Raw genomic sequence first — 25,590 nt, forward strand, 5'->3', positions numbered from 1 at the left:
GCTAGTTTATGAGCTGTCTGAGGTTTATATAGGAGCATTGTTGCCTCTGGCAAGAAATTGCTTCACATGTTTAAGATCAGTTTAAATCTTTTAACTACGGGAGTTTAAAAAAGAAAAAAAAGAAGCCATGAAAACATAGGGTTCTGGTTTACTATTTAATAACCTGACTTTCCCAAGGCAATCTACTTTGCAGGGGATGCTGATAACCTGTACAAGTGGCTTCTACTTGGTAGGAGTGTATGACTGTGAACATAGGAATTTTTTGGTATGGGCATTGTATTTCTTTTTCAGAATGCCTTCTAACCTTTACAAATGTTATTTTTAAATGTCCTTTCTTTCTTCTATGGGTATTTTTATTTAGTCTATTTCTCTCCAGAGAAGTAGATTTCTCTGTGCATAATGTGTCAGTAGGGACACAGTTAATTCTTAGCAATTTACTTTATAGCCAGAATTTTCCAGGATATTAGATTATGTGAGAGGAAACTACAGAGAATTCACCAAATCCAAATATGGCCAGATAGATCAATCATAAAATGAATTTGTACTCTTTTAACCTAAAGGGGATGGCTTGCTATAGATACAACTCTTCTGGTATTTTAATTCATAGATTTTAAGAACTTTGTGAAGACTAAATTTACAAATGTAAGAGTAGTACTCTTGTATGTTGTGTTGTAAAACTATGCAGAATAGTTTTCTACTAGGCACGATTAAGAGCGTCTGATTACATTTCTCATTTTTTCCCCCACATTAACAGAATAGTTGATGATCTTGTTGAAATACCTGGTGAGGTGACATCCCCACATCCCCCTTTTCTTCCAAGGGGGGGGGGCAGCTTTGGATTTAGGCTTGAATTATGTGTTTGGTTGATTTTTATCTTCCTGCTTCTTTCCACTGGCCAGTTGTCAAGTTTCTTTTTTTTTTTTTTTTAATTGTGAAAATACCGTACAGAGGGATTACAGTTACATGGGCAAGGTAACGAGTGCATTTCTTATCAAGCATTGTAGCCTCCTCCTTTGTTTCCCCTTCTCATCCCTTCCCATCCCCCGCCCCCCATCAAAGTTGTAAAGTTCGTTTTTCGACCTAACGTCCTGTACATCTCATTGTTGCAATGAGTCCACCTGTATCCCTATTTAAACAATTTGTTTTTTCCCTTCCCTTCCACAAATTATACCAACATCAAATACAGTGAAAACAGGGGTTATACTGTTGGGGAGGGAAATACTCTCTTCAGAGTTAACTCCTGCTGGGTAACTGTCTTAAGTGCATTCTGATGGGGCTGTTGTTCAGCAGATTTCCACACTTGTGGGGTATGTTTTATCCAAGTTGTTTCAAAGTTGAGACTTCAGGATTGCTTCCAGGAACATTCTGTTTTACTATGGAAATTCATTTGATTTTTTTTAACCTCCCTTTTCTAACTAATTTTGTTTACATCTGCAACCACTAACACTCTGACTACTTTCCAGGCCCTCCTAGCGTGGCTTATAGAAAAATAAAAATTAATCAGTTTGTGGAACCAGGTATAAGCACTTCATCAGGTTCAAATTTCAGAGTCATGCGCAAAGGTGAACCACATACCTTTTTATAGACCTTCTATGTAGAAGAGAACTTAATGCATAGTTGTGTTAGAAGTAAGGACTTACTACGTTTGAATTGGTGGTGACTATATATTGTTTTCTGTACTGGGTTTTTAAGGTTTTATTATTCCTCTCTCTGATGTACTAATGGACCATGCCACAGACTCTGAGCCACATTTCTCTGAGCTTAGGATTGGACTTAGCTATTTTTTTGCAGGTTGACCTTGGTCAGATTACTTTCTTTTCATGTACTCTCCTTTTCTTATTTGTGAAAGTGGGCAAATAACAGTATCTACCTTACAAAGTGCTTATGAGCATTCCATGAGGTAATACAGACAGAGTACTTTTGAAAGTACCCAATATGTAGTAAATGCTATGATAGTATTTATTCCATTAATGAATTTGTATCAGAGCATACTATGTAGTATTGGTCATTTTGCCATGAGGAGAATCTTTGTTATTTGCCAATCATCCTATCATTGTAAACATACCTTGAATGCTGAGTTTCCATTGAAGCAAGAAATTACCTTACAATTATTTTCAAATCTTCCTTTGTTCCCTGCCATTGAGTAGCTTTGATGATCTTTTGTTTACCTTTACAGATTGAACAATAATTGTTGAAGTCCTTTTTTTACATTAAATTATTGGTGTTTATAATTATAATAAAGAAAATAAGCCCCCAGGTTGAATTTACATTGTACAATTCTTTTTAAATTCAAGAATGATGTCAGCCCAACCACTGTATTATATATGGCTTGTTAGTGCATTTAAAACTCTCTTATTAATAATGGCGCTTAATCTTTACAGACAATATTTGCAAATGGCTTTTCTCTATTTCTTTTTCTTCTATTGTGTGCTAAGCAACATACCAACTTATAATCTGGACTGTTTCTAAAAATATAATAATGTGCTAGCTGCATAATCTGGAGGCTTCTTTGAATTGCTTAAATAGAACAGGGTATTTTCATCAACTTGTACTTGTGTTTCTGAGACAGATGTTGGGATCAGGGAAACAACACTTGTAACAGACAGATCAATTATTTCAGGAACACGGAGGTGCTAGGCTTGAGATCATAAATCTCAAGAAAAATCCAAGCACTGGTGTAATATTTTTCACCTAAAATGGCACTCAAGGTCAAAGTTACCAATTAAATTTTAATACTGACTGAGCTTTAAAAAAATTCCTTCCATCTAAGTATAAGATTTATTTCCATTTGCATGTGGCAAGTCTGTATGCCAGGGTGTGTGTGCTTTTCACTGAGTATATGTTTTTAGACTTCTGCAAAAAGATATCTTATATTTGTGTATCTCTGCATCCCGTATTGAAGTCCTCAGTCACTAGCGTTCAGAACATTTAGGTGTATTGTTTGGTGTTGTGCTGCTTACAGATTAGATGGATTGATGAAAAATGTTTAGGTAGCTCACTCCCTTTCTGAGCTGAAGATACATCGGTGATCTGTGGTAACCTTGAATGGTAAATGGACAGATTATAGTTAAATTGATGAATTCTTTCTGAGAGCTCCGGATTCACTTGTGCTTTATCTCTTTGATTAAAAAAGATACCAGTGACTTACAACGGCTGAGTTCTTACTCACCAAGGAGTTGTCTTAACCATTTCTTAGCAAGAAGCATCTTTCAAGATATTCACTTCCTCTTTTGAGTAGATCAACATTTATCCATTTCGTGTGTGTGTGTGTGTGTGTGTGTGTTGAACCTGAGTCCCTGAGTTTGTGTGCTCAAGGCTAGTGTTCTACCACTTGAGCCACATCACCACTTCTGGATTTGGGATGATTAATTGGAACTAAGAATCTCATGGACTTTGTTGCCCAGGCTAGCTTTGAACTGTGGTTCTCAGGTCTCAACCTCCTGAATAGCTGGGATTGCAAGTGTGAACCACTCATCACCAGTGCCCAGCTTTTTCTTTTTTCTTGGTCTTATATTAAGAAAGGAATTCAGATAACTTCTTTTTCTTTTTTTGTTTTGTTCTTTTGTGCTGGTACTGGGGTTTTGAAGTCAGAGTTTTCTCAAGGCAGCACTCTATCATTTGAGTCACATCTCCACTTCCAGGTTTTGTTTTTGTTTTTTGGTCAGTTATGGGGCCTGACCTCTGGGCCTGGGCGCTGTTCCTCAGCTCTTCAGCTCAAGGCTAGCTCTCTACCACTTGAGCCACAGTGCCACTTCCGGCTTTTTTCTTTTTGCTTATGTGGTGCTAAAGAATCGAACCCAGGGCCCCATGCATGTAAGGCAAGCGCTCTACCACTGAGCCACCTTCCCAGCCCCCACTTCCAGGTTTTTACTGGTTAATTTGAGATAAAAATCTCAGGGACTGCTTGTTGGTGATCCTAAGATCTCAGCCTCTTGAGTTGCTGGGATTAAAGGTGTAAACCACTAACAACCAGTTTCAAGTAATTTTTTCTTGCATTAGCAGTTTCTTGTCTTATGTGACAGTAAGCTTAGCAATGTTACTAATTAAAGAAACATGCCACCCCCATTCACCAAATTTATATTCTTCCTAGGAAAGGAATAGGTGTAGATAGAACTTTTGATTGCATATCTATATTAATATGTGCATAATTAGTTTATTATTACACACTATATGGTATTTTATATGTGGATTCATTTGTATCTTAAAGGAAATGAGGGGATAGTCTTATAAACATTTATACATATTTACACAGAGCAAGTGAAAGAGCATAATTAATTGGAAGACAATCATATGTGAGCTTAAATTGCTTTTCAGTTGTTTCATGTATAGATTGTTTTGTTCACATAAATAAAATTTTTATTATGTTATAGTAATGTTTATTATGTTATAGTATTGGATTACAACTTAATGTATTTCTACTTTATGTTTTAATTTCAGAGAATTCCTAAATGCATTCCGAATCTAAAGTGCATTAATTCTTTTAAATTTGCTTTTCAACATGCTATTAATTTGCTTAATAGACAAATATCATATTTTGTCTACAAATAGAAAATAAAATTGCTAAGAAAACACCAGCCTAGTATTTTTTAAGTCACTGATCTTAAAATATACTCTTCAGTTTATCTTTTATTTTTTAATGTGAGAAACAAAGGCATGTTCTTGAAGGTTTCAGTAAACAAGCTTTTGTCTGTAATCAGTAATGGTTTTTGTATGTTGTAGCATTTCTATATTAATCAGTCAAACCTACTTGTCTCTTCTGTCACTTCCCGAACTCATTTCTCCTTAAATATAAATCCAAATCTAAATATTGGGAGCATAATTGCGCATGTATACGGTATATATTTCACATTGGGAGAAATGAACTTGAAAAAAAGTGGGACAGTAGAACCCATTAAGATTCATTGCAGAGAAATGAGAAATCCAAGCTGGGAACAAATGCCAGGGAGCATGCTCTGGTTTTTAAAAAGCTGATTTTCCCCCCTAGCTTCTATTAAACTATGAACAATAAGACTAGTTTTGCACTGAGGCAGTTGATCTTCTTGTAGTTATTTTCAGGACTACCTTTCTAATTCCCTTTACCATGATAACAGATTTCTGAAATGAACATCACAGTATCTGGCTCGTGTCTTTTTTTTTTTTTTTTCCATTTGAGGATTTATTTCTCCTTTTCAAGGCTCATTCTGAGTTCACAAAGGATCACTCCTGCTGTCTGGCAGGTCTGTGCATGCCTTGTCAAGCAAGTCTTTTCCTGTGCTCAGCCACCATCTGAATAGCAACTGAGGGCAGAGGAACCTTCGAAGATAAACTTTGGGGGTCTTCTCTGGAAAACAGAATCTGTAATGTGATTAATGAAATAATTGTTAGATGTGGAACCTATTTCTTGTGATACAATTTTGTTTATTATTGATAATTATGTCTTCAGAAGAATACATTGAATGAAGATATCTTGAATTTTTTTTTTATTTGGTCAGCCGTGGAGCTTGAACTCTGGGCCTGGGCGCTATCTCTGCACTCTTCAGCTCAAGGCAAGTGCTCTACCGCTTGGGCCACAGCACCTCTTCCAGTTTTCAAGTGGTTTATTGGAGATAAGAGTCTTACGGACTTTCCTGCCCGGGCTGGCTTTGAACCTCGATCCTCAGATCTCAGCCTCCTGAGTAGCTAGGATTACAGGCTGAAGATCTCAGTCTCCTGAGTAGCTAGGATTACAGGCGTGAGCCACCAGAGCCGGGCTAGATATCTTGAACTTAATGTGCTACTTAGAATATTTATCATTGATAAGATCAGATACAGGCTTCTTTTTCTGTTTTTGTTTTGAAATCTGTGGCTATGCTAGTTGAATCCTATTCCATATCAGAGGAAAAAGAATGTGCCATGTATTACTAAATAGACAAGAACACTTCAGAAATTTCTTGCAGATTGATAAGGTCCTCATTTCATGTTAGGTCTAAGTGTTTTTCTGATTGTTTTTGCGCCAGTACCAGAGTCTGGGCACTGTCCCCCAAGCTTTTTGCTTAAGATTGGTGCTCTACCACTTGAACTACAGCTTCACTTCTGGCTTTTTGCTGGTTAATTGAAGATAAGAGTCTCAAGGATTTTCTGCTTAGGCTGGATTCAATTCATGAATCTCAAATCTCCGCCTCCTGAGTAACTAAGATTATAGATGTGAGTCATTAACACCCTGTGAGCTCCAAAGTTTTAAATGAAAGAATTGATCAAGATGTATTGGATTCATAAACTGATTTGTTGAATGGTAACTCCTTTGTACAATTACTTAAACATAATAAAATATAATTTTTTAAAGCAATGAAGGAAGCCAATTGGGTCAAAACATGCTAGCTTTTAATAATGATTTTAGATGTGATAGCCAGTTGATACCATGAGAGAGGATATTATTCCTTATCAGATTTAATAGCACAATTCTATATAAATCTGCTGAGAATAGCTGTCAACATAATTATAACATTGGAGTGAAGTTTGTGGAAATTCTGTCCAAATGACTCATATTGGTAATTAGTTATCCTTTGGCACATTCAAATGAAGTTGATTTCAAATGTTTTTATTTGAATGGAAGGAAAATCTTCATCTTTTTTACAGATCATTTTTCTTTTTGGAATAACTCATTTTTGTGTTAGAGGATAGGAATTTTGTTGGAGAGATAAGAAATACAAACAATATTCTTAATACCAGTGTCTGGAATATGGAGTATGATGAGCCATCTGCATATGTGGTATAGACTTATAACTGGTATTATTGATGCTAAATGTTGCTGGGAGAGAAGTTGCTGAAAAAATAAATATAGAGAGAGCAAGAACAGAATGCCTAACAGATACATCAGTAACAGTGATTTCACTAGCATTGAAGAGTCTTTTTTTAAATGGAACAAGTTTAATCTCAATACTAGAAAAAGATATATTAACTGAAAGAATGAAAGAACATTTATTTTAGCTTTGAACATTGGCAAAATTAAAAAAATACATGGCTGTACATAATGTTGAGGGGATGCAGATCTATCTATCTACCTATCTCTCTCTCTCTCTCTCTCTCTCTCTCTCTATCTATATACAGATACATAAGTTTCTTAGGGTTTAAATGGCTGCAAACTTTTTTGGAGAAATGACATATATATATATATATATATATATATATATATCTTCAAAACTCTAATATTGTTTGATTAAGTTAGGTCAAACAATGTGGACAAAATCCCTTCTCTTTCCTTCCCTTCCCTCCCCCGTCTGTCTCTTTTCCCCTCCCATCCCTTCCTTTCTTTTCCCTTATTTTTCTGCTTTCCAATGTACCCTTCCCCCATCCCATCTCATCCCATCCCACCTGACTATACTGCACCTTATCTTTTCAGTTTTTGTTGTTGTTGTGCCAGAGCTATGATCTAGCACTTGAACAATGCCCCTTTAGCCCTTTCTCTTTAGTTATATTTTGCATAAAGATTTTTTAAATTTTTGCCCAGGGTTACCCCCAAATTATGATCTTCCCACCTGTGCTTTCTGGATAGCTGGAATTACTGGAATAGACCAGCTTATTGTTTTTTTTTTATCTTGTATATACATTTTTCTGATTTGGGGAGGGGAAAGGAAATAACAAAATGCTGAAATAAGGATACAGGATGACCCACTGTAACAGTGAGATGTACAAGACAGTATGTTGAAAATGAACTTTACAACTTTGTGGAGGGGGGGGAGATGGGGAAGTGGGGAAGAAAGGGATGTTAAAACAAAGGAGGGTGTAACAATGCTCAGTAGGAAATGGACTCATTACCTTGCTCATGTAACTGTAACCCCTCTGTAGAGTATCTTTGCATTGAAGAGTTTTAAAGGAAGGCAGCCTGCTACCAGTTGCGGTGGTCAATTTAAGTCTCTGTCAAATAGACTGTTTTGCTTAGGATGTAACAATCCCTCTCCCTCCCCTGTCAAACTAGGTGAAGAAAGGAAGGAAAAGAGAAGGGGACACCAATTTAGGTAACTGGGAAGTTCCAAGTATTTCCTTTACAGCAGCATTGAATCCAGGACCTTAGACCTTCAGGGTCTCACGTCCCCATTTTTTTCTCTGTAATCACTGGACTGCCAATCACCTGACTGTAAGTCAGCAAAGGATCCCAGGCTCTGAGGTCACTTCCTTATCCACTGAGCTTATTCCCCCGGGCAGACCTCATAACTCCTTTTTCCCAGTCTATCAAGAGTTCCAAGGAGGACTTCAGCTGGCTTACCCTATGTTCATCTCTGAAAAGAGTTGCTGCCGTCAGGGTTTCCTTGATTGGACAACCTGAAGTCTGTATCTACTTGCAAAATGGGGAGCCCCAATTCATGGACTTAGAAGGGAAGAACGTGAAGCTTGGTTTGCATGGTGAACAGTGGCTCTCAGATACTTCATCCCCAGGCGTGGCTAGTGTTTGAATTTGCCACTGCTCCTTCCATTTTCTTTTTCCGTTTCTAGGGTCTTCTGTTCGTTTTCTGGAATCAAAGGAGATAAATCTAGAGGAATATATTTATAAACAGAGATTGGAAGTTTCCAAGAAAGGCTTATACCATCCTACTGGCAGTTTGGGTTAGTAGCAAATACCATAGTTTCCCCGATGCCCAATCCATTTTCTCATAACCCTGCCACCATGCCTACAATAGCAAGTTACTCTCCGTTGAATTCAGGCATCCTGTGTTTAAAAGGTGATAATCCTTTGTTCACAAACTCTGTGAACAACTCATTTAGGATAGAATGGCTCATCAGATTAGGGAGTGGAGCAAGCAAAATTTAATACAGTACAGTTTGTAGGGACAGGAGAGAACAAAGATGCTCTTCTTGTTGGAAGAGTCAGGGAGAGAATTTTGGAGAGCCAGGAAATGTACCCTTGGAGACCTGGAGTTCATGGGGGTAACCTGCCACTCTGGTAATACTGAGGAAAGAAAGAGAAAATATTTTCTTAGTTCTGGCTGACTTAAAAAGTTTTACCCCTGTCAACACCTCCAGTCATCAGAAGTAGCCCTGGGCTGTGGTTTAATACTGAAGGCTCTCTACTGGCTCTTGTCTCCAGTACTACCTGTATAATCTTGGGAAATGTTTACCTATTTTATCACCTCTAAAAATGATGATGATAGTAGCTGGCACCTATAGTGTTATGTTGATGATTAAGTGGAATAGTAGATAAAGCACTTTATAGGGTTTAGCACACAGTACGTGCTGTTTAAACAATGGTAATGTGATGGCAATTATATATGGACATTACATACATGCCTGTGCACATTTTCTTACTGTGTAACAAGATACCCTCAATTTATTAGCTTAAAGTAAGATTCACTTTATTAGCTCATAGTTTTTGTGAGAGTAAAATCTGAGTTCTTTGCTTAGATTTTTCCCATAAAACCTTATTTCCTGGATTGGTTGGGACTAGCGAGGCTGGGGAAGGGTTTACTTTTAAACCCACGTGGTTTTCAAAGCAAGACTGGAATCTCTTGTACCAATGAACTGAATATCTCATACCTAGCAGTGTTTGCCAGAGGCTCCTGCCTCCAGTTCTCTGCTGAGACAAATTCTAATATGCATGCTTATGTAAGAGTACACAGCCAAGAAGGTGTTAGGGAAAATTGAAATTAAAATCTTGCATGTCACAATCCTGGAAGTTAACATTCCATCATAGGTCATGGGAATTTTTCAGTGGGGGAAGCAAATCTCTGAGAGGTTAAATAGTTTATCTAAGGGCACATTGCCTCGGTAATATGTTTGGCCCTAGAGTTCCTTCTGGAAAGCGTCTATGGATTTTACTTACATTGAGGCTTGGTTGTACGAATAGTATAGTGCAAATCAGCAGTGGGATGTGGTCTCTTTTGCAGAATTTATTAAGTGACTGTTGATACCCAGCAGATTTATGGGTGATTTTATTTTAGGCATTGTTAATTTTGAGAATGTGCATCTGAAATTACTACAGTATTTCAATTAATTTGGATGATTTAAAGTTAGCAGCAGAAGAATCTTGAGCAGAAGATAAGGCAGCTAATTAGAGGTTCTGAAACAAACTAACCATAGACCTTGGCACTAACACAAGCCAGGCAGATGACGCCCAGCAGAGCTCACTCTTACTGAACGTTTTTGAGATGAAAAGAGTCATTTCTGGCAGTCTAAATCTTAAAGCTTGAATCCAGTTGAATTGTATTGAGCTCTTTTGAAGCCTTTGCTATTCAGTCTATAAAATGTGTAAATATTGTGTAGTTCTGAAAGACTGCCTCAGATTATATTTCCATGTCGGCTTTTGCTACATGATAGTGGAGATATGTATTCACAGTAGGCTTATGTTGTTTAATTATGACTGAAATGTTTAATTATGACTCAAGGCAGCATACACTTTTTGTAACAATTTGACCTTTTTTGTGAAGTTAGTAGTTTTGCATTTTGAAAAATTGAGAAAACGCTAAGGAAACATGAAAAAATTTCCTTGGAAAAAAAGACTAAAGCCCCTTTTTTTTCTCCTTCTTTCTCACTCAAATGATCATCCATTACACTTCTGTTTTGTTACATGTTTTCTCCTAGTACTTAGTTTCTTTTGTATAGCCACATGTTTACAAAAATGTCTGTATTGTTCAATTGTGTATTCTGCTTTTATCGCTTAGTTTTGTTTCATGAGCATATTTGTTTATGCATCTGTTCGTTCAACCATTTGACAAGTATACAGACTTGGTTTTTAAGCTTCCTGGAAAGAGCCAGACTTATTTTCACTTCCACAGAAATCAGTGTCACAGCCCAGAGGTAAGACTGAATATTTCCAGTTCAGGGAAATACAGGCGACTGTGCTGGGGTACATGGTCATCAGGAAATGATGTATAAACTGAGATCCAGGATACATATAGGTGGTTTATAGAAAATAAGAAGAGTTGCAGGCCTGTAGAACGGCTCCAGCAGAGACTCTGAGGTGTGGAAAACAGAATAGGAGGGGTGGAAGGAAGAGCTACTGTGAGAAATGAATGGAAGCAAGGCGAGGTCTTTGTTGTTCCTTTCAGAGAGATAGAAGTTATCCCAAAGAGCACATTGAACCCTTGACGAGTTTTAAGCAGAGAGGTCACCTATCAGCTAGCTTGTTGAAAAGATTGTCTTAGCTATTATCTCATTTGGTGTTTTAGCTCAAGGCTGGTGTGCTACCAAAGTTGAGCCCTGCCTCTACTTCCAGCTTTTTTTCATATTTAAGAGGAGATAGACTTTACTGCCTAGAATTGGCTTCAAACCATGATACTAATTGAGCCATACCTGTGATTCCAGCTTTTTGCTCTGGTTAGTGTATCTAAGAGTTTCATGGACTTTTCTGCCTGAGATTGGCTTTGAACCATGATACTAAGACTTCAAGCCTCCTGAGTACCTAGTATTATAGGTGAGTACCATCAGCTCCCCAGTTCAGGACACAACTTTTAGAATTCTTTTTTATACCTTGCCCATGTAATTGTAACCCCTCTGTACGGTATTTTCACAATAAAAAAAACCCATTAATTAAAAAAAAAGAATTCTTTTTTTTAGTTTGTTTACAATCCATCAGCAAGATTAGGTAGATGAAAGGTAAAACTGTTCATGTGTATTACCAGCACCACCTACCATTAAGCTGCTTAGCCTTGCACTCCCAGAGGAAGAAACTTGCCATTATAAAAAAGTAATATCTTGCTTTGGGGATCCCATATTCCAGTCCTTTGCGCATCTTCCATTTAAATTCAAGCAGTATCCAAGAACAGAATCTGGCCCAATGGTTTTGAGAAAATGAAATGGCAACACCTTCTTAGAATCTCAAACTGTTCACGGATATTTTTTTTTCTAGCAAAACAGGAAGAAATTGGGGAAAAAAGCATATGGGCTCAGGTTGAGCATATGATATATTTTCAACTTGAATCGGCACTTTACTCATATTTGTAGTGTGACTTAAAATTAATTTTGGGTGAAGCATTTAGATCTAAGAGATGGAAAAAAAAATCTGGGACTAAATCAACACTTGTGGCATCTCATTAATCACTGCCTTATGTAACTACTTTGCCTACCTAAAGTGAAGCTCCAGGATGAGAAAAGTGGATATTAACGCCAAGAGCAGATCTTCCCTGTCCAAAAAGGAGTTCATTAATCATCATCAAAGCACAAGAACAAACACACTTCATGGCTCATGCCAATTTTTAAAATAACATTTCTGAAAGGGAAAAAAAATCCTACTTAAAAAAGTCTTTATCTGAAAATGGTTTTAATTTGGCTGTTATTTAATTTGTGATAATGTTATGTAAATTTAATGTGCTCTGAGAACTTATGTGCATAGTATATGGCAGTAGAGTGTGTTGGTTAAGAGTTTGAGTCCCTGGATGAGAAGAAGCAGAGTCCAGATTCTTGGCTCTATTGCTTTCTGCCCCTGTAATTAACATACTTGCAAAGTACTTCAAACACAGTGCTTGGCACAGAGTGACTGGCTAGTGGCCAGCAGGACCTGCACTGGCAGAAAGCGGGGTGAGGTTGAAGTTTGAAAACACGGGTTTCGAGCCAACTTCCTATGTAAGTCTTTGGGTCATTTAAGAAGCCTTGGTATGGGAATGAAGAGGTTCTCTTTAGCTGTTATTCCGGTGATGCCAGCTACTCAAGAGGCTGACATTTGGAGGACTGAGGTTTCAACTGAGCTTTAGCAGAAAAGTCCATGAGACTTGTTATCTCCAATTGCTCAGCAAAATGATGGATTGGAGGTGTGGCTTAAGTGGTAGAGCATTAGCCACAAGCAACCTGAGCAAGGATATGGGGTCCTGAGTACCAGCCCCAAAAGAGAAAGAAGGAAAAAGAAAAGAAGAGAATAAAATATTCTCTACTTGTTTCACAAGGTTACTGAGTAGCACGACTATGGTCTTGATCTAGGTAGAAAATAGCCTTGCCATAGCATACAAATTCATGTGACAAAATAAAAGTGCCTTCTGATGACATCTTTATTTTGTCACGTGTCTCAAGCTCTCTAGGTCTCAATGGCAAAATTATTTAGAGAACCGTCATTTCATAATATTTTTGTGTGAGCCCTGTAGTTACTACCTCTTAGTACAGTTATGTGTCTGTGTGTATGCACGCACATGCTCGTACTGGGACTTGAACTCAGGGCCTTTCCTCTCATTTGGCTTTTTCACTCAAGGTTGGTGCTCTGCCACTTGAACCATCTTTCTACTTTTCTTGGCTTTTGGGTTTTTTTGGTTGTTGTTCATGGGAGATAAAGATTTTTCTGTCCAGGTTGGCTTAAAATTATGAGTCTCAAATCTCAGCCTCCTGAGTAAGTAGGAATACAGACATGAACCACCAGCACTGACCAGTTATTAATTTTTTTAACAACCTTTACTATAGTTTCATACTCTTCGTTTCCTGTTGTTTACTTTTCCCCTTTCTTATTTACTAAGCCATTAAAAATGAGGCCGATTCTTGGGAAACACAGCATCTTGCCAGCAGGTATATAAGTTATGGCTATCTAAAAAAAGGAAAGAAAACAAAGTGCTGCCAGACACCTGTGGCTCATGCCTGTAACCCTAGCTATTCAGAAGGCTGAGATTCAAGAATTGAGGTTCATACCCAGCCCAGGCAGGAAAATCCATGAGACTCTTTATCTCCAATAAAATACTCAGAAAAAACACACACCAAAAAATAAAACAAAAACCCCAAAAGTGGAGCTGTCGCTTAAGTGGTAGAGCACTAGCATTCAGCCAAGAAGCTTAGGGACAGAGCCTAGGCCCTGTCCCTAGATTGGCACAAAAAATAAAGAAGCAATACAAAACTCATGTGCAAGAAATGTGTCAATTTAGGGCTGGGAAGGTGGCTCAGTGGTAGAGTGCTTGCCTTGCATGTATGAGGCCCTGGGTTCGATTCCTCAGCACCACATAAGCAGAAAAAGCCAGAAATGGTGCTATGACTCGAGTGCTAGAGCACTAGCCTTGAGCTAAAGAGCTGAGGGACAGAGCCCAGGCCCAGAGTTCAGGCCCCATGATTTGCCAAAACAAACAAACAAACAAAAAAAGAAATGTGTCAATTTAAACAATAATTAATTTAAAAAATAATGGATATAGAAGCCTAGTGGCTGTCGTGTACCTTTAAATATATATATAATATATATATATATATATATATATATATATATATATATATCCATCAGCACTTTAGGTAAGCAGGAAGAAGAATGGCTCCATATTGAAACTATAAGGCACTCCTGCAAACGTGTTGAGTTTTTGGTCTCCATTAGAAGGCTTTCCCTTTCTTGTTTTCCTTCTTTATTTCTGTGGCCCCTGCTATTAGAAGCATTGTGAAAAGTAAAAGAAGAATAAGAAATTCCAAGGGCATGGTTGAAGATGCAGGCTTGAGGTTTCAGAAAAACCACGGGAGACAGGTAAGGTCCTTGTGCAGCAACAATAGCTGGGGTAATTCTTTTTTGTCCTCTTTAAACAGTGGGGAATAAAGAGAGATTCTGTGCACACCTCTGATGGCTTAGTTCATTTTTTAAGTCAAAAAAAGGACACTGAGCAGAGTAGACTAGTAGGAGATTTTTTTTGTAAGGTGACATAGAATCAGTGTGCAGAATTTTGCTAACTTCCATTTTAAAGAACACTGGCCTGTCTGGGTGCTGGTGGCTCGTGCGTATAATCCTAGCTATTTTGGAGGCTGAGATCTGAGGATTGTGTTCAAAGCCATCCCTGGGCAGAAGAAATTTCCCAAACCCCTGACCAACTAACCAGTAAAAAAGCTAGAAGTAGAGGTATGGTTCAAGTAGTGGAGCACCAGCCTTGAGCAGAAAAATCCCAGCAAGAGCAAAAGACCTTGAGTTTATGACCCAGTTTTGTAAAAAAGAACCCTGGCCCAACCAGTTTGTCTTTTTTTCTCCTGCCATTTCTTTTACCTTCTTATCAGCTCTGGCTTTTCTCCCTTGGGAAGTTTTGTTATCTGGCCAGCACTGACTCCACAAATCCTGAATCCCACATTCTCATTGTGAAAGAGTAGACAGGAATCCACACGTTCTGTTAAATTACCTGGGAATGGTTCTGGGATTCCTTCATAATAAGATGCCAGAAGCTAGAAGCCCGAATCACAGTAAAGATCGATGTAATCTGTGGCAGTCCAAATTGTAAGTTTCAATTAAACACAGACACTAAAGTTAATAGCAAGTATTAGGAATTCCTCCTGCATTCCTGTTGACAGCTTGTTTTTCTAGAAGTGTCATTTTCCTCCTTCTAGATCACACAAACGTTGTCCCTGGGACTCTGCAGTGGTCTCCTGCTCTCTCTACCACGAGGAAAAAGTTGATGATTTGCTCTTTTTATATGACATACTCTATCATACACCACAACTGCAGATTCTTGCATGCATGAAATGGGTGCCCAGGAATGTTTTCTGTGTGAAATAATTAGGGAGTATGTGATTGTATAAAATGTCACATAGAACCTGTGCACCTGGTCTCATAAGCTCTATTTCATCTCTAGGTGTGGAGGTAGCCATTGTTACGCTGTGTTGTTTAGGGAGTAGTCACAAGAAAAATTCTGTGTGTTCAGTACAGCTGTGTTTTTTTTTTCTACCAGACATTTTCATGTGAATGTTTTTTTTTTTTTAAAAAATACTATTGTGGGCTGGGAAGGTGGCTCAGTGGTAGAGCGCTTGCCTTGCATGCTTGAGGCCCTGGTTCTATTCCTCAGCACCACATAAACAAAAAGAAAAAGGCCGGAAGGGGTGCTGTGGCTCAAGTGGTAGAGCGCTAGCCTTGAGCTGAAGAGCTGAGGGACAGCGTCCAGGCCCAGAGTTCAGGCCCATGACTGGACCCCCTTTATATCATAAAGATGATATAAAGATGGTTACAGTTACAAAAGTCAAGGAATGAGTACATTTTGTATGGACAGTGTCACTCCTTCCTTTATTCTCTCCCAGTTTTTCCCTTCCTTCTTAACCCGTAAGTTGTATAGTTCATTTTCAACATAGTGTTGGTGGACCATTGCTACATTTGTTTGCCCTTTGCCCCTGCATTTCTGTGCCCCCTCCATATGAACATTTTTTGATGTGCATTAATTATATACATAGTAAGGGGTTTCACTATGAGATTTCCAGGCATGCATATTATGTGTTTTGTCATATTCACCATTCCATTTGCTTGCTTTTTTGTTGTTGTTGGTGGTGGTGGTCGTGGGGCCTGGGCACTGTCCCTCAGCTCTTCAGGACAAGGCTAGCACTCTACCACTTGAGCCATGGCACCACTTCCAGCTTTTTCTGCTTATGTGGTGCTGAGGAACTGAACCCAGGGCCTCATGCATGCAAGGCAAGCACTCTACCACTGAGCCACCTTCCCAGCCCTCCATTTGCTTTCTTGTATGCCTCTCCCATTTTCTGTATCTTTTTCATCTATCTACTAGTTCCCCTCTGCTTTTATGACCATGTTTCGTTTGTCTGTTTGTTTGTTTTTGTGTCTCCCACACTTTCACAAATCAGAAAAAAATGTGATACTTGTCTTTGTGGGACTGGCTTATTCCTCTTCACATGATGATCTCCATTTTTCATCTTCACTCTTCTTAATGGCTGGGGAAAACTCCATTGTATACATTTATCACATTTTCTTTAGTTGTCTATTGATGGGCAGTGAGGCTGATTCCACAATTGGACCAATGAATACATAACCCAGGTATATAGAAGGCCAGATGTATCTGTGTATCCGTAAATCAGTACGAGTTGGAAACTTAAAACTAATTTAGGAATCTTTGGAGAGAGACACTCATAACATTAGTGCCCTTTGTTAGGTGACTAATTCTGTGCCCCAACTGGCCCCCAGTATGACACTTAATGGAGGGAGGAAGTAGACTGATGTGGGATAAAGAGAGATAATCAGCTGGATGCTGATAGCTCAGGCCTGTAACCCTAGATACTCCAGAGGCTGAGATTTGAGGATCTTGGCTTGAAGACAGACCTGGCAGAAAAGTCTATGAGTCTCTTTTCCAGTTAATAGTGTCTCTCTATTTCCAATGAACCAGCAGAAAGACAGAAGTGGGAGTATAGCTCAAGTGGTAGAGTGCTAGCGTTGAACAAAAAAGCAAACAGGAGCATGGGGCCTTGAATTCCAGTGCCAGTATTGGGACACACATACACACACACACACACACACGCACGCACGCACGCGCACACACACACACACACACACACACACACACACACGGAGGGGGGCAGAGGGAGGGATAGAGAGGGACAGAGACCAATCACGGTCAGATTGAAAAGTGAAAAACTTCTTAATTTCTGTCCTCAAATGGAGAGAAAGAATGGGACCCTGACATCAGGGCATCCAGGGTAGGAGGAGTTTGTACCATTGCATGACTATCTGGGTCCCAGACAAAGAGATAAGCTAGGACAACTTCTGATGGACTGCAGGCCTCAGATAGATGTTCTGAAAGACCTCTACTAGGCCAGGAAGGACAAATAGGTGCAGGGGCTGCCCCCCGGTCCCTGCCAACCTTGCAATGCCTCATTGCTGATTGAGGGAGAAAGCTCACTCCATTCAGCATTCCTGAGTTTACACTCATATGCCTCGGCTTTGATTTTTAATAAGATTAGTTAATAAAGTCATTGCAGACAAGCAGGAAATAGCCCCAACAAATGCACCAAATGCTGTTACTGTTTTTCTTTATACTCTCTTGTCCCTTCCTGTCTTCATTAGATTTGTGTAGAAAACAAGATTTGGACTTTGACTTGGCTTTTTTAAATAATTTCCAGAGGTTGATTGTTTTTCTGTCTCATGATTTATTGTTGGTCTCATGGTGCATATGTGTATATGTGAGTATAATGTGAACATAAATCATCATCAATCAAACCATTACCCCTCAACTATAGCAATAGATTCCTTAAAATGAATCTACCCTATTTTGGATACATCATGTGTTATTTCTTACTATGTGGAGATTTTGTTGGATTATTCTTCCTGCATTGTTCCTCCTTTGCAGGGAAGTGGTTAAAAAATTAGACTTTACTAGACACTGTGTCTCACATCTGTAATCCTGCCTTCCAGCTGCTGGCTCCCGTGCTATTGCTTTAGAAACGAATGCTTCACGGATGCCAGGGCTGGGCTGCCTGGGTTGGAATCCATTCTCTACTACTTACCAGCTTAGTGACCTGGCTTACATCGCCAGTGTCTTTGGTCCTCTTTAAGGTGGCAGTCATAGTTAGACCCACTTCACAGGTTGTCATGACTGATACGAGTTCATGTGTGAAGGTCTTAGACTGGAACCCAGCCCATGTAAAGTGCTTTATGAGTGTTTGTACATTTTAAAGTGAAATCTTCTCAGTTCTTGTGAGATAATGATAGACATGTGTCCTACAAATGGACCCATATGATTTTTAGGAGCCTAATAGAGATTAATATTTAAAGAGAGCTGAAATTGTACGGGGCAGTTTGTGAAGCTTTTGCAGGCTAAGGAGCGGGGCCTAGCTACTGTCTCAGAAAGCAGAAGAACTTTGCTGTCTCGGTGGGATGACTGTAGTTAGCTGGGGGAAATTTTAGTCCCTAAATTGAGGAACTTTCATTATGGGGGGTTGGGGATGGTACTGTAGCTTGAACTTAGGACCTGTCACTTGTTATACGGGAACTTTAACCACTAATCTATGCCTCAGTCTTTTTTTTTTTTAAGATTGGTTGGTTATGTATGTATGTATTTATTTAGAGATAAGGGCTTGCCTCCTGCCTGAGCGTATACCTGAGCAATGATTGCCTATGCTAGGCTTCTCCTTGTATCCAAGGCATATACGCACAGGTCCAGCTTTTGATTAAGAAAGGAATACCTTCAACTATTGTGCCCCAGCTGGCCTTGAATTATGAACTTCTGAATCCACCCAGCCTCCCAGGTAGCTAGGGTTATAGGAGTAAGCCACTGAAGCCTTGCCTCATTTTCTTAAAGTCAGCTTAATTTCCACCATGAGCCCTTATCCTTCCTTTGATATCTGAAGAGTGCCAGGGCACATATCACGGATGGGAAGGGGTATATCCTGAACAGAGGCATCCTCATGCTGAGGGTGGAGCCTTTACCCAGTGCCTGGGATGCCTTAGGAGAAATGGAGAAATGCAGAAACAACAGGAAGCAATTCTCAGTGTTCTGGGACCACCGCCATCTCTTCACCAAGTCACCTTTGCTGAATTCAGAGAATCAGTGACCCATCCTTCGGTGTACTCTAATGCAGAGAAACAAGGTTGTTAGCCACTAGAGAAAGTGCGGAGAGCACACATATTATCTCAATCACTTACCTTGCTACTAAAGGATCAAAGAGTGGGAGGTAGGACAAAGCTGACACACTGTGCTGCCCTGGAGATGGTGGTACTGTGGGTTTTGTCTGCCCTGTAGATGTTGGCATCAGTAACCAGGAGGCTCCCACACTCTGCAAATTTGAGAAGTAAAAGCGTTAACTTTGTTCTCAAGAGTAAACCTTTCAGTAGTTACTCATAAAGAGTCAGCCCTTGACTTTGCTAAGTCATTTGATTTTCCCGAACTTTATTATATACCTGAAAATGAATGGGTTGAATGTGATGATTTCGGATTAGCTGTTTTTGTCTTAGCAGCCTAATCATGGCCTGTAGTTAGAGGAAAGGTAAGGCAGAGTGATTAAAAAGAAAACAGGAAAAGGAAAATGTGTGGAAAAAGTAGTTGTGTCTTGCTCTGTTAGCTCACTCCTGTAATCCTAGCAAATCAAGTGGCTGAGATCTGAGGATCAAAGCTAGCCTGGGCAAGAAAAGCTGTGAGACATTTATCTTCAACTAACTACCAAAAAATCTGGAAATAGAGCTGTGGCTCAAGTGGAGTAGAGCTAGCCTTGAGCACAAAATACTTCAAGGGAAGCTCCCAGGCCCTGAGTTCAAGCCCCCAGATCAGCACACACACACGCGCGCGCGCACACACACACACACACACACACACACACACACTTGCTTAAAAACATATATTCTTGTGTACATAGAAACTTCAAGAGTAGTCTTCAAAATATAATCTCTCTCTATTTTGATCTGGAAATGTATCCTCTTTCCTTCACTGCCTCCCACTGAACAATTGGAGTTGAAGATAGTATGTACTCCCTCTAGTTTCTTATTTGTACATTGCTAAAGTGAAATAAAAGGTAGCCAGAGCTTACAAGCCTTTAGGTCAGTATGACTTCTCAGTGGAGAGAAGATATGGTAGGCGCACAGCATTGTTCAATCTGGGACATCATGCCTGTCCTCTGGGGTCTTCAGGATCTGTGGTCCCTTGTGGATTTACAAAATGAGATCTTGGCTCTGCCCTCAATAAAGTAGCCAAATGCAGTTTGGGCTTTGGGAGACTGTTTTGCCTAACTGCCTTGATCGCATTGAATGACTGGCAAGGATCTGATTTGTAGAAGAGTCTTACTTGTGGGCTTTGGTTGTTGGCCTTTTCTCTCCGACTGGACTCATTGCTTCATTGAGGATGAGTACTTTGATCTTGATCTTTCAAGTCCCCAGAGGCGTCCAGCACCTTTCTAAAAACAAGTTCATAGGTAGTGGTGTGCCAAGGGGGGGTGGATGCAAAAAACCCCACCATGATTCACTCCCTAGTGGAGAAGAAATGATCAATGACATTACTGAGAATTTATGGTCACAAGAACAATTGGACTTCGATAAAAAGAAAGTTATTGCTCTTTTTAAATTCACCCTTGACAAGGGACAGCTATTGTTGCTTTGCTGGTGTGAATCCCTCCTAACCCTCGCATTTTCCTCCAACTTCATCCTCCTCCTTGGCCACCAGTATGGAGAAATTGTTATTGAGTTTATTGGCTATTGGAATTGTCTCTTTAACTGTTCATCTTGCTGCCAATCAAAACTTCCTTTATGGTTTTCTTCAGGCGATCCAAAAGATGATTTACCTAAAACTCCTCAGCTTGTGCTCAGAGCCCGTCTTCAGGATAGAAAATCTATTAGGTTCCTAGAACATGACTTCTATCTTTTAACTCTTTGCTACTCTTCATTTTGGCAGTAGCTGAGATCTGAAAATAATCTCTCCTTCCCTCCTATACAGAATTATTTCTTGCTAGTTATGTCTTGGGTCATGATTTTGACTTTGGCTAAATAACCTTGCTCTATTTCAATATCTAGTTAATTCCCCCCTCCTCCCCCCCATCCATCTCTACTCATTTACAATATTTCCTCGTCCACAAGGTGGTATTCTACCACTTCAGTCACACCTGCACTTCCAACTTTTTAACTGGTATTTTTTTTTCTGGGATTTGTCTGTCTCGGCTGGCTTTGAACCTCATTTTTCAGCTCTCATTCTTCAGCTACTCTCCTGAGTAGCTGGCATTACAGGCATTCATCTCAACATATGCTTTTTATGAAAATTATGATAATGGCTTGTTAATGAAACCAGCAGTCTTCATTTTACTGGTGTTTCCTTTTCAGATTAATGTCTATAAACAATGAAAAGTGTTACATTTGTGTATTGATGAGTCTTTACTAGCTGTATTAATTTTATTCAGGTGGCAGAAGAACAATGAATAAAAGATTCTAAACTCACAGCAATGTAGAATACAGACGTGTTTATAAAGTGATATTTTGATAAGGTTTGCAAGACTCTTCAAGTGAAAATAATTTGGCTCTAATATCAGCCACTCAGAGCTAAATTGGAACAATAGGAATTTCATTTAGAATCTGTAATAGCTGCAGTAGATTATTGCTCTAAGATCATTTGCTGGAATTATAAAGAGGGTTTTGCTGGTATAGAAAACCAAAGCAATCAAATTTTTCAACAAAGGTAAAGTACTAGCAAACTCTTCATTTTGCAAATTGGCAGAGTTTTTATTTTGAAGCTCTGACTCTGTTGTTGACAATTACATTAAGAAGTTGTGTCATGTGTAACTCTGCCTATTATATTTTTCCAGTTCTAATATGCTGAAAGAAGAGTTTATAAAATCATTTATTTTCAATCTAAATCTACCTAGAATTAAAAAATCCACAGAAGTGTAAGGTGTAGAGGTGACAGTTATTTTCAAAACCCTTCCTACAGACTGTAACATAATAGTGCTCCTTGCTCACACCTGTAATCCTAGCTATGCAATAGGCTGAGATCTGAGGTTTGAAACCAGCCTGAACAGAAAAGTCCTTGATCTTCATTTAGCAAGCAAAAAGAAGCCAGACGTGGAGGTGTGGCTCAAGTTGTGGAGTGCTAACTGTATTTTAAAAAGCTAAGCAAGAGCATAAGTCCCTGAGTTCAATCCCAGTACTGGCACCAATAAATAATAATAATAATAATAATAATACATGCATATTTATGTTGTAAAGTATGATTGATTTAGGGGAAATCAGAAATTGTTAATATGAGATGATATATTACTGTACTTCTCTCCTATTATAATAGTTTCTTTTAATAACCCAGATTCACAGCAGCCTATTCAGCAGTGTAAAAGGTCATAAGTTGAAAATGCCACTTGGATATCTACACAGGGCAAGTGTATTTTTAAGTGTCTGGCTATACTTTGCTGTAGGTGAATTACCGTAGTCAGATGGTTTCAAGGGATCCTGACTGGAGAAGCCACCATGACAGCTGGTGCCCATTACTGGTAGAATTCCATGCTTTACACAAGCACATACCTCCACCAACCACAAATACCTCTAACACATAGATTCTCCCACAGCCCTAAACCAGAATGAGACCGATAAAGAACTATAATTGAAAACCTGGAGGCAGCCTCAGGAAGATAAGACTAGCCTCCAGGTCCCAGAACTGTAGCAGCAAAGGTGTTCATGCTCTCTGGGGAGTTCTGCCTTCTGATTGACATCTGCCCATCCTGCAGATGCTTTTCCCTGCTGGTATTTTAAGGAGTAGTTGGGTAGACATAGAAACTGTTAGCCTCATTTCCTTACCCATTATTCATGTCTCTTTCTACCCATTAGGCTCACAGAATGTGCTTCTGTTAGCATTTCCTCCAACGCGTGGTACATCACAGAGCTTTCATTTGGTTAGTAAATGTTCTTGCTAAAGCAGCCTCATCTAACCTATCATTCTGGTTGGCTTTGGGACTAGATGAGCTTTAAGGCCAGTGGCCTTGAATAAAATCCCTTCAAGTCTCAGTGCTTTTAATAAAATAGAAATGATAACCACTGGGCCTCCCAAACCATTGATCACTGAGAAACAGCAGCGCTGGGGCTCTGAAAATTCCCTCTCTGTGAGTTAACTTATGCCCCGGTGACACTGCATCTCTACTTCACATAGAAATGGTTTTCCCTTAAAATACCCTTTTGGGAAAAAAAAATCCAAATTGAGCACAGTAAAACCTGAGATGATATTCTCTCATGCGGTTTTGTTTGAGCTTCCCTAATGCTTCAGCCTTCAAGATAGCCTTTTCTTAAAAACAATTTGTCATGTTTTTAATATAACTTTAATCATTTGGAGAAAAGGGACTAGATACATTTGTATTGATGACGTGTGGGAGTATAAATTTGTTGACAGGCTCATTTTGTACCGTGGATTCAAAGCTGAATAGAAAACATAGCAACTCATTATTTTAAAATGACAGTCTCTTTAAATACAGTGCTCAGGCTTTAAAATTTCAAGAATATACCACGTTAGCAATTATTCACATTATAAATTAAAATTTCATTTGCTTACAGAGCTGTTTAATTTTTTGCTTATAGGCACATAATGGCTTGAAGGTCTAAATAATAATTATTCATTTAGGGAAGAAATGCATTTCCCTCAATCAATCTGACAGGCCAACTTGCTTTTTTAATCCTTCCTAGGGATGAAATTTAGGGCCTCTCTTGCTGGGCCATACCTTGAATCCTCTTTTGCATTGGTTTTATTTATTTATTTATTTATTTATTTTTTGGGTCCGGTTGTGGGGCCTGAACTCTGGGTCTGGGCTCTGTCCCTCAGCTCTTCAGCTCAAGGCTAGTGCTCTACCACTTGAGCCACAGCGCCACTTCCAGCTTTTTTCTTTTTGCTTGTGTGGTGCTGAGGAATCGAACCCAGAGCCTCATGCATGCAAGGCAAGCGCTCTACCACTGAGCCACCTTCCCAGCCCTGCATTGGTTATTTTATGCCAGGGTCCTACTCCTGTGTTTCTGGAATAGCAAACACCTACCACCACAATGTAGCCATTGGGCCTCTTTTTCCTGGGGTGTCCTGAAACTGATATCCTCCAATTGCTGCCTTATAAGTATCTAGGATTGTCAGCTCAATTATAGGCTCCTTACTTTCTGAAATATACAGTGCATTATTGCTGACTATAGTCGCTCTGCTGTATGATAGCACACAGAATTTCTGGTTCCTGTTGAACTCATGTGTATTCATTGATCATCCTGTCCTTCTCCATTCCCAGTTTCTGGTAACTACTGGTAACTGTCACTCTAGTCTCTGTTTTCTTGATATTAATGATCTTTTGGTCCATTTATGAATGGGATTAGATAATGATTTGCTTTCTGTGCCTGGCTTATTTTACCTAACACAATGATCTCCAGTTTTATCCATGTTGTTGCAAAGACAAGATGTCCTTCCATTCTTTTTGTGGCTAAGTAACATTCCGTGGTATATGTACCACATTTTCCTTATTCATCAGTTGATGGACTCTTGGCTATTCTGCTTTAATGAACATGGAAAACAGATTTCATTTCCTTTGCAGATGTATCTGTACTGAGATTCCTGGATCACACAGTTCTATTTTTAATTTTTGAGGCACATCCCTAATATTGTCCATAGTGGCTAGACTAGACTACATTTCCATTAATGATTCACCAGGAAGCTAACTTTATTTTCCAGGTTCTATATAGTTAGACAAGTTAGCTACTAAGTTCCAGAGTAGGGTAGAGATCTATAGAGAGATACAATTTCAATGGTCTTTGTTCTGATAGCTTACTTATCGTCTAGAGTCATACTTCACATGAAATACAGAATTTGGCAGGGAGGACAGAGGACATAAAAGAGTCAGAGTAGGAGCCCTCCTGCCCCACCCCCCTATCTATGGAGTAGAAATGAGGAGTCAGGCAGGAGAGATGGCATGGCATATAAAAGCAGTGGGCTGTGAGGGCACTTTACCTAAAACATGCCTGAAGGGTTCCTTAAAGAAAGGGGTGGGAAAGCAAGAGCCAGGTCTGCTAGGTTGGATTCTTACCATGAAGTTTTCAAGGGTGGCCACGAGTCTGGGCCATGTGGGTGAGGCCTGGACCTGGAAAATTCTGTCCAGCATGTCTGAGCTCCGTTTCTGCTATGAAAAGCCTGTATGCAGAATAAATGCCAACGCAACATAAGATTATAAGAATTCAACCTAAAAGCACAAAAATGGATCTGTGTTATCTTTACAGTTGAAGGAGAAAATTAGAACATAGTTAAAATGTATCAAAATTGCTCTGATTTTTTTTTAAACGTGCTGATACTAGGGTTTGACCTCAGGACTTCATACTTGTGTAGCTTTCACTTGGTACTCTACCACTTAAGCCACACCTCCATTTCTGGCTTGTTGCTGATGAATTGGAGAGAAAAATCATTCAGTTTGTCTGCCTGCACTGGCTTCAAACCGTGATCCTCAGCTCTGAGTCTCCTGAGTATCTAGGATTACAGGCATGAGCTACCAGAAACCCAGCAAATGATTTATCTTTTTAAATTC

General features: G+C 39.2%; 1 protein-coding gene across 1 annotated transcript in view; it reads left to right on the plus strand.

The window, feature by feature from the left end:
* Vav3 (vav 3 guanine nucleotide exchange factor) overlaps positions 1–25,590 on the plus strand; it is a 354,621-nt gene that overhangs the window by 238,802 nt on the left and 90,229 nt on the right. The gene's annotated exons all lie outside the window — the stretch shown is intronic.

Source organism: Dipodomys ordii, unplaced genomic scaffold (assembly GCF_000151885.1).
Source record: "Dipodomys ordii isolate 6190 unplaced genomic scaffold, Dord_2.0 Scaffold146, whole genome shotgun sequence".
Lineage (NCBI taxonomy): Eukaryota > Metazoa > Chordata > Mammalia > Rodentia > Heteromyidae > Dipodomys > Dipodomys ordii.